The sequence below is a fragment of the Suricata suricatta genome, chromosome 3 (assembly GCF_006229205.1).
Source record: "Suricata suricatta isolate VVHF042 chromosome 3, meerkat_22Aug2017_6uvM2_HiC, whole genome shotgun sequence".
Taxonomy (NCBI): domain Eukaryota; kingdom Metazoa; phylum Chordata; class Mammalia; order Carnivora; family Herpestidae; genus Suricata; species Suricata suricatta.
In genome coordinates, this window is record NC_043702.1 from 68531190 (window position 1) to 68540702 (window position 9513).

The 9513-nt window shown below is 38.3% G+C and overlaps 1 protein-coding gene across 4 annotated transcripts in view; it reads left to right on the plus strand.

Moving 5' to 3' along the window:
• Positions 1–9513, plus strand: part of RBMS1 (RNA binding motif single stranded interacting protein 1) — a 211934-nt gene that overhangs the window by 655 nt on the left and 201766 nt on the right. The window lies entirely within an intron of this gene.

The following is a 9513-nucleotide window of genomic DNA, read 5'->3' on the forward strand; positions in this document are numbered from 1 at the left end:
GAGGCGGGGAGGGTCGCGGGGCCGAGCGGCGCCCCTCTCCGAGCGGTGGCTGCTCGGCCGCCGACGCCGGTGGCTCGGCGGCAGGACCGCGGGCGGCGCGGCTTTTCGACCGCTTCTCCTGGGCCTCGCCCTGCGAGCACTAACTCTTGCCTTTCCTCGGAGGGGTGCACAGCCTCGGGGCCCCCAGGGACGCCCCTCAACCTCCCGCGCGCGCGATGACTGGGGCTTGAAGTGGGGGGGACGGGACATTTTCTTCCCCGCCTCCGGCCTTGCGCGCCCGCCCCTCGCCTTGATCTTTGTGCGGTGTGGCACTTCACCTGGTTACTGATTTCTACTTTTACGCTGGTGTTTTGGGTGAAAAAGTGGCCAAAGTTCACTCCCCGTTCACTGATGTTTCTTTCAATCTGCCCTGTAGCTTTTGCAAAGGAAGGACAATAGGCAGATTTCAGGGCAAAGAAGTGACTTTATATTTAGTTTAGAAAAATGCTACCTAGTATGTTGACCACAGATCGATTTCCAGGGGTGCTTTCTCAAAAGTGGCCTTGGCATACTCTTAGGTAACACAGCTGATGACATGTAGCCATAGAAATTGCGACTGACTTTCTAGGGACCCCGGGTACCTTGTTAGTGGGCCTATCTTATTTTTATAGTGAGATTTGAGGTATTCCGAACTCAATAAAATGAATATATGTATATATTGGGCCCATGAAAGTAAGGGTTTCACTGCCTTGGAAGCTTCTTCCATAATTTGAGAGGCAGCAGCCTTCTTCAGCGATTAGCATCTCCCATCACTACCCCAGGTGCCTTTCTAGATCACAAAAGAATCAAGTATGAATGCAGTGTCTGAACTTTCTCTGGTAGGTTGTAATCATGTCCTCCTTGCTCGCAGAGGACATTCCTGGCCTGATGCAAAGAATCTCTGATTCGATCTTGATAAGCTTTTCTTTCTTACAGTGTGTGTGGTCCGTGTTATGTACCTACAACATAGCTCAGTATTTGCTCATGTAAAAAAAGGACACTTGTCAGCACGCAGACCAGAAATTTTCTAGTAATCAAGGACCTCCTTTTTGTTCTCCTCAATTCTCATCTTACTTTGGGTAGCCAGAAAGCAGCAAGATGGTAGAAACAAGGATACTCATTATTCATTTCTGTGTGATCCCCACATATTTGTTTTCAGGGACCCAAGGGAGGTGCTCATTTTTTGTGAGGTACATTGTACGTACAGCTTGTTCAAAGAAATTTTGAGGTGTAATCAATGCAGTACCTTTTAGATATAATATATGTTTAATGCACTTGTTTAAATTATGCAGCATTGGGTGCCTAAAGGACAGCCTATTCAACACTTAACTATATGAATAATAAATAGATACACTCAGGTGAAGAAGAAAAAGGGCCATGTTTCTACAGGCACATTCACCTTAGCAATTTTTATGTACCATTAGTAAGTTAGAAACCAAGTACATAGCATTTAATATAGCTAATGCAATGCCATTTGGCTCTTTTTGCCCTGTAAATAATTGAAGAGAGAGACAAACGGCAAGAGCCTGCTCCAGTAATTAGGGTCGGATCCCAGAAAGCTTTAGGGCCCATTTTCTGAAAGTGTGCTTCCTGCATAAAGCATTTAATATTGATTTGTGTTACCGTAAATGACATTCTCAAAACATATCTTGCTATTTCTACTATGAAATTTGAAATCCTATTACTCTGAGTTTCTTTGTTTCAGAACAGAGAGACACACGTACTGACTTGACCTATATAACATGGTATTAAGAGTTCGATAATTAAACCTAAATTCCCTATTTTAAGTACGTATCTTGCTTATCCCAGAAAGGGGCATCTCCTAAAATGTAAAGTGACCAGATGCAGATTTTAGGTAAGCACAGTTTGAAACGCATAGCTCTGTTTTTTCTCCCTGACTTATTTGCTGGTAACATGGTAAGGTGAGTCATTATAAAAAATAAGTGACTTCGTTTGATTGGTAGTTAGTTTAAAAACAAGTGTTGCCTAATCTACCTAAAGAATTAATACTCTCACTTAGAATCTGTTGTCTGCAGTGATGATCCTTGTCTGTGTGCGTGCGTCGTTTAACCTTCCTGAAACATGCGATAGAAAACATCAGTCTGTTTAAAGTACAGTGAGGTGTTTGCTAGTCAGGGTTGTTTTGAAACTTCTGTTTGGAAGCTATATCAAAAACTGAGGAATGGCATGGTTGTTTACGAAGTGATAGCAATCAAGAGATGGATGTGATGGTTTTGAATCAAGAAAGCATACATGGATGGGATTTCCTTTCATGAGGAGGAATACATACCAGTTAAAATGACACTTGAAAATGAGTTTTGTTTTCATACATTAAGAAATTGACATATGTCAAATAACAATTCTTGAGTTAGTCATCCAATCAGAGTCTGTTGTGGAAATTTTATTTAGTATGTTTTCCCCATGAAAACATCTTGGTCACTACTCCACTTATTAACAACAACAGCAACAAAAATCTGTGCAGCTCTATTACAGCGTGTGACCGTATCAGCATGCTTTGTGCTTTGACAGAAAGAGAAAATCATTAGAAAAGTAGTACGACTGTATTAAACATAAAGTAAATCTGAAGATGCCATGAAAGGGCAGGACATGAGTGGAAATGAAGGAGTTTGTGAAATTTTCTTAATATCTTGGTGTGGAGTGACATAGATTACAAGTAACCCGATTTTACATGCTTGTTGGGTTTTTTTGTGTTTCTCTGTCAGGGTGGTCTTATCACAGCAGGCTCTCTTTATCACCTGACACATTCATTCTAGGAGGTAGTTTGATGTAGCTTCGTAAATATAAGCACATACTGTTCTAAAGGATTTTCTGAATTATAAATGACCCATACTATATTATGAAAAATTAAATTTGGTAACAACTTTTCAGCTGTACAGGAAAAAAGTCTGACAATTTAGCATATTTTAACCTAAAGATTTGTATGTGCACCTTTTCAAATATTGACTATATTACTTTCACTTAGTATAAAGACACTCCTCATGGTCTGTTTATTTCAAAGATCCTACAACCTACATTACTGCCAATGCATGTCTGCAAATATATATGGGAATTGAAATACTTTATTTCTTTTGAAGAAAGGAAAGTACAAAATGTTTCTTACGTGCTTAGCTAATATTCTGTACGAACTAAATGCAATTTACAGATTTGTGATATTTATTCATAGTTATCCAAAGATATTTCTATAAGACATACCATTTTGAAAGCTTGGTTTTTAAGTGTTTATGCATAAATAGTATTGTCTATACTAAAGAAGTCTTTCCAAACCAAAGTTTCTTTTAAAGTTATTTTTATATAAGTGTATGCTAAAGAACATATTACCTAGCTTCAAAACGTGAAACATAATGAGTGATATAATTTGGGATTATATTAATAAAGGCTCCAGAACAAAGTAGGTCTTCTGCATTGAATTTTTGTGCATAAACATTTTGTTGAATGCCTTAACTTTTACTTGGTCCCCATATGACTATTGTGTCAATCTGTTTCTCTAGGACTTTCAGTTTATGATTTGATATATAGAACTACTAAGTATGGTAAGGTGGTTGGGAGATAACAGAGGCATGATATTAGGACTCAGGGTGCTTTGTGTCCTAACAAGTAACCGTATTTATACCGTGAATAAAGTTTGCTTAAATAGATCAATACAGCCATGCCACGTTTTACACCCTGAATACACCTCCGTTCCTTTGGTGAATGGAATAGTGTGACTGTCTAGAAGTGGTATTGGAAGACTCAAGGTTACGGGATGGTTAAAATGAAGATGCATTATAATGCAGTACTGTAGCATTCTTCCCCTGAGAGAGATCTTTCTTTTGGATTTCCCATAGCATCTATTATGTTTTCATATGCTGGGAGCCAAATCTCAAGCTACTGGAAAGGAAGAGGAAAAGAGAAGTGAAGTAGGAAAGTTTTAGATTTAGTATTAGTATAACTAGATATACCTTACATGGTTGGCAATATTGGTTTTGAGTTTAAGTTCAAATTTGGGCAGTTTCCATGTAATACAGTTTCAAGAAAAAACATTTTAAAACTTTACTGATATATTGCTTAGACTTTGTATTTGTTTTAATGGTTTATTGAAACTTTAAAATTACCCCAGCTTACTTAATGAGTACTGAAATATTAAGTTATGGGTCTTTTAGCTAAAGACAAAAGGGTCTTTCTTTTTTTTTTTTTTTAATTAAATAGAGGGTTTCCAGAAAATAAAATATTTTTCCCCATGTCTACTTACCCAGTAAAATTCATGTGAGGGAAATATAGAATGGAAGGATAAGTGCTTAGTAAAAAAATGATACGGACACTTACATATTAGTCATTGTTTTTAAGGATGATGAATTTTTTGTCTGGTTTGTTTTTTATTGAATGCGCAGTGCCACTAAAGTTTACTCTCCTGTCCCACTGTAAGTCTTTCTGCAAAGGATATCAGCTCCTCCCTGGTTTCTTGCTTGAGACACGGAACAGTAGCTGCTAGATAAATAGATGCTAAATAAATGCTTGTTAGTGACTATTATTATTCAGAATAAGTACATGCGAATTTTTTATAGACCAGGAAAAAATGTCGACCAAAATGTACAAATATCATAATCCAGTCTAATTTTCTGTAGCAGTCTCATTATAGTTTGATTTGTCTTTTGATTTATTTTGTTAATATCATGACAACTCTAAATTATTTTATGGATTGAGTAAGATCCCTGGGAGGAATCACATATCAGTTGGTCAGTGCTTCATTTGTGGAATCAAAAGTACCTTTTGGTACATTCCTCATTAAAGCATATGGTGTCAGAAAAAAAAATCTCAGAGTATTATATTGAGGGCGGAAATGTTACATGTGATGAATTGGTGACTCAACCTGTCTTTGCTTTCTATCAATGGCCCCCACCAACATAATTCAAACTTTTTCTTGCTCAATTTTCAAGAAAATCCCCTTCTTAAAGAAATGTATTTCAGACTTGGCAAATACATGTATTCATTTAATGGATACCATCTGAAACATGAACTAACATTGAGGTGTTCAGAATTAGTTCTCTCTCAATTGCTCACTGTTGCATAACCCTAAACATGACATTCAGCCACCTACCTCATTATTCCATTCATTGGGGTTAGAGGAATGAGCAGGAACATATCAAGTTGCTCTGAAGTAGAAGTTCTATATTCAATGTCACATACCTTTATTAAAGAAAATGTAGTAATGATATTTGAGTGATTTAAATGTAATGCTGTAATATTTGGTGTAAAATCAAACTGTAGACTCAAAATTGAACATTGGAATGGAGATTTATGTGGAATGAATTTAAATGTTCCAGTTTCTTAGCTCTATTATTTTAGCGGATAGTCAAGCCCGATGGAAGTTGGCTGTGCCTCATGAAGGCAGCACTTGGATGATACGGACTTTTACCAGTGGGAACTTGGCTAGATGATGCAGCAAAATCCTTAGAACCATGTGTGTGAAACAATCATGCACATTTGAGCACACACACTAATTTTTAGCAGAAACTAAACATTTCTTAATATGGAGGGAAAGTGTAAAGGGGATGGTGATGGCTAAGCCAAAAACAGACTCAACACGTAGCTCCCATAGCTGAATTCCTTACTTTTTCTTAGTATATTTTATCTCCTTAATATAATTATATGAATATCTTAATTTTTCAAATAAGTACTGGAAAAGAAGTCTGTCAAAGATGGTGAGAGAGAGACAAAAAGGAGGGGGGCAAAAATCAACACCTAGCCCTCCTGGGGGAGAAAACATACAGAACTCAACACTGTCCTCCATACATTATCTTTTAGCTAATTCTTAAATGGATGCATGTGTCATTTTAGAGGATGAGGAGTTTTCTAGATGATAAATATGAAAACCTAAATCCTAAAAGAGAGATTAGATGCTAATATAAACAGTTAACTTGCTTTTAAAACTCTGGCGCTGTAAACACAATGTCTGGTAGATGATTTCCAACATTGGCTGTAACATCTGTATTCTGGAATTAGGTTAAGTTTTAAGCAGGTAGCTTGCTGAAAAGTTGCCGAGGTTCATGAAGGACTGACATACCAACTAATTGGTGTATTTACTGCGTGATCCCAGAGCACCATTCTCTGCACTTGAAATTGTGAAAGGTTAGGGAGTATAATAGCTGGTCCTTGCTCGCTAGCATCTCATCAGCTACCAGGAAAACCGGATTAAACACAATACAAAAAAATAAGTGAAGAAAAATGTTTACAAAATAGTACACCCAGGAAGGCAACGAACGTATCAACCAAAAGTCTGAGTGACAGAGAAAACATTAAGATATACATCTGTGAGATTAAGAACTCTGCCATGTGTTTTGTGAGAAAAAGTAAAGGGCGTATAAAAGCCCCAGTAAACCTGGGAATGTTACAAAGCAATTGGGGCTTTGGATTAAGGAGTGAAATTTTCTTGAATTGATAATCAGCATTGTTTTGTAATTTTTTGTTCTGTATAATCCTTTTATGAGTGCTTAGAATTTTAAAGAATAACACCTTTTTTGGGTTCTTTATGTTAACTCCTTCCGCTCAAAGTTTCATATTCAATTACCTTATTTTACATTATGATTTTTCAAGTTTTAGGCTTATAAGTGTGCTATGAAGCCAACCGGTTTGGGTTGTGACAGGCTGAGAATATAGTGCTTACGTGATGACATAATGACTATACAGATTTGTTACTCTTATTCTTGTAAACCGTTTGAAATGATGTTTATTTCTCCTAATTCATTAGGTGTGCTCATGGCAAAGGGAGAAAGTGTTTAGAGTTTTGTTAGGCTGCTAATTACATCATCGTGTGCCTACAATCTACAAGCTGATAACGTGAGCTGTTATTTCTTCAGAAAATAGCAGCTTTTATTATTATTCATGATTTTTCATAGATATAACTATTTATTCTCTAGCTTTAATTCTTCTAAAATAAGCTTTCCTCACCTCTGCAAATGGAACGAAGTGCTTCAGGAGTCACATTGTCCTCTTTTTGGCGGCACTGGGGGACTTGGCGCCCCCCTCAACCCCCCCACCAGCTGCCCATTGAACAACACTGCTATTGGGCTTCATCCCAGAGGAAGAATGATTCCAGGGAAAGGTTTTGTGCAACAAAACTAAATCTTTTCATAGATAGTACAAATAATTTTTACCTACCTTGTAGGAAAGGTAAAGTGTGTGGGCCTATTTTAAATGATACCACTTTCTTCTTTTTAATCAGTTGTAATCAATCTGATTACTAATTAGAATGGGAAGAACTCGATGGATACATCGTCATGGAATACTGTATTCTCTTAACCTGAGTTTCTTGGAGCAGGGGAGCAATCAAAGTTGCCAAAAGTGAATTTTAGATTTTAAACTTCCATTTTTATTATACTTAAGCTCTTCAAATGAAACTATACTATTTCCCCTATTTAACAATTTTTAAACATGGTGATTTTGAGAGTTACAATTGGTAGTATATTTGTACTAGAGAACTTCTAAACCCTTCCTTCCCTATAGAATAATACCAGCAGCTTATAAAGTAGTCTCAGATAAAATATTCGGTTGTAAGCAAGAGTGACATTTTATTACGAATTTGTAATACCATCAACGTTACCTTTCTCTTCTCGACAGCCTGTGGATTCATCACTGAATAGGCTATTGACAAATACAGACATTAATAAAAAGAAAAATTTGCCAGTTTTTATTTTCAGGTCATTAACTGATGTATTCCCCAAACCTTCTTTGCCTCCTACAAAGTACAACTTTGATTAATTTCATTGTTTTAAAATTGAAAACCTTAAAAGAAAAAAGATTCCTGATCTTAGCCTCTTCTAGATTTCATTCCACATGATTATTTGTACTTTTATTTAAAGAACAACCACAACAACACAAAAGGAATTGGCTACCAGAACACTTTCTATAGCAAAAATTCTGTAGCTGAAAGGTGGTATTTTTTTAGAGCTCTATGTGATTTGTTCAGTGATTGGATATGACATAACTTATAAGTGAACTGTTTTCAAGTTTGTTCTGAAAAGTTCACTTATCAGTTACCTAGAACTTGAAACTCATCTAACATGTTTCATACATAAATTGTGATCTTTAATGGTAGAGCCCACAGCCAACCTTTAAGTAATCCTGTAGAAGTAGCCCACTTTATAATTCACAGGTACCTGTTCCAATACTAATCTCATCACAGAACCAAAGCATCCTTTTGCGCAGTGTTTGGGCGAGGGGCACAGTGCATGAGTATTCAGAGTTGGAATTCCAGGTTCCAGGAACCCATCTTTGCACCCTTTATGGGGGTGAGTAGGTTTTCCTAATTCCCTGGACAGGTAGTGGGAAGACAGGAGCTCCCTGCAGTTCTTTAGCAGGGCTTTGAGCTTCTAGGACTGGGGACTGGGTTCCAAGAAGAGATAAGAGATGTGACTCATGAAGTCCTTTGAAGTGACTCTGAGCTTCTCACTGCTCGAGGCCCTGGGAGCCTTCCTGATTTATTCCTTAGACCCTGGGATACTAGCTTCGTACTCATCTGTTTTCTTACGCTGGCCTCAGAGATAATACATCCCCCACTCTCCACCTCCAGCCCAAAAACTCTCTTTAAAAAACGCAGTCCAAGACTTTCTGGTAGTGTGTTTGTTTCATCCCTCGCCCCTCACTGACTCGATGATTACAGCCTCATTGCTTGCTTGCTCTCCTCTAGCATTAGATCAAGCAAACAGCTTCTAAGGCTGGAAACAGGAAGGAAACAAAACGATGAAGAACAGACTGTCCAGTTTCATCACTTCCCTTATTTTCATCTAGTTCTGGCCCAACAGTGGTTCATAACTTGTAGGGGAGCTCTTAACCTTGAGAATCTGTTGATGGCACTTTCCCATTAACCTCACATCTCACAACCAGGACAGCCTGTGGAGCACAGGTTAAGAATCCTACCCTGAGAGGAAGTCAAAATGGAACCAATCTATGCTTAAGAGGATGATTCAGGATCCCCTGGTATTTTGTTTTTGGGGTGAAGAGGCTGTGAAGTGGGAATGGGTGAGGAAAAAGCCCATGGGTTTGGGCATTCTCAGGGTGTTTCCTCTTTCTCTTCTCTCTTCCCCCTACTCCTTCCTTCTTTTCCCTTCTCCCCTGCTCCTGCGCCCAATTTTTCTTCCTAAGCGTTAAGAGTAGTGTCACTCTGGACTTAACTTCTGACCAGCTACAGGTGTGTGTGTCCTGTGCTACTGGTCTACCACGGTGATTGTTGCAGAGAGAGAGAGAGAGAGAGAGAGAGTGTGTGTGTGTGTGTATGTGTGTGCGCGTGCACTATGCTACTAGTCTACCACGGTGATTGTTGCAGAGTGTGTGCGTGTGTGTGTGTGTGCGTGCACTATGCTACTGGTGTACCACGGTGATTGTTGCAGAGTGTGTGTGTGTGTGTGTGTGTGTGTGTGCGTGCACTATGCTACTGGTCTACCACGGTGATTGTTGCAGAGAGAGAGAGAGAGAGAGAGAGAGAGAGAGAGAGAGAGAGAG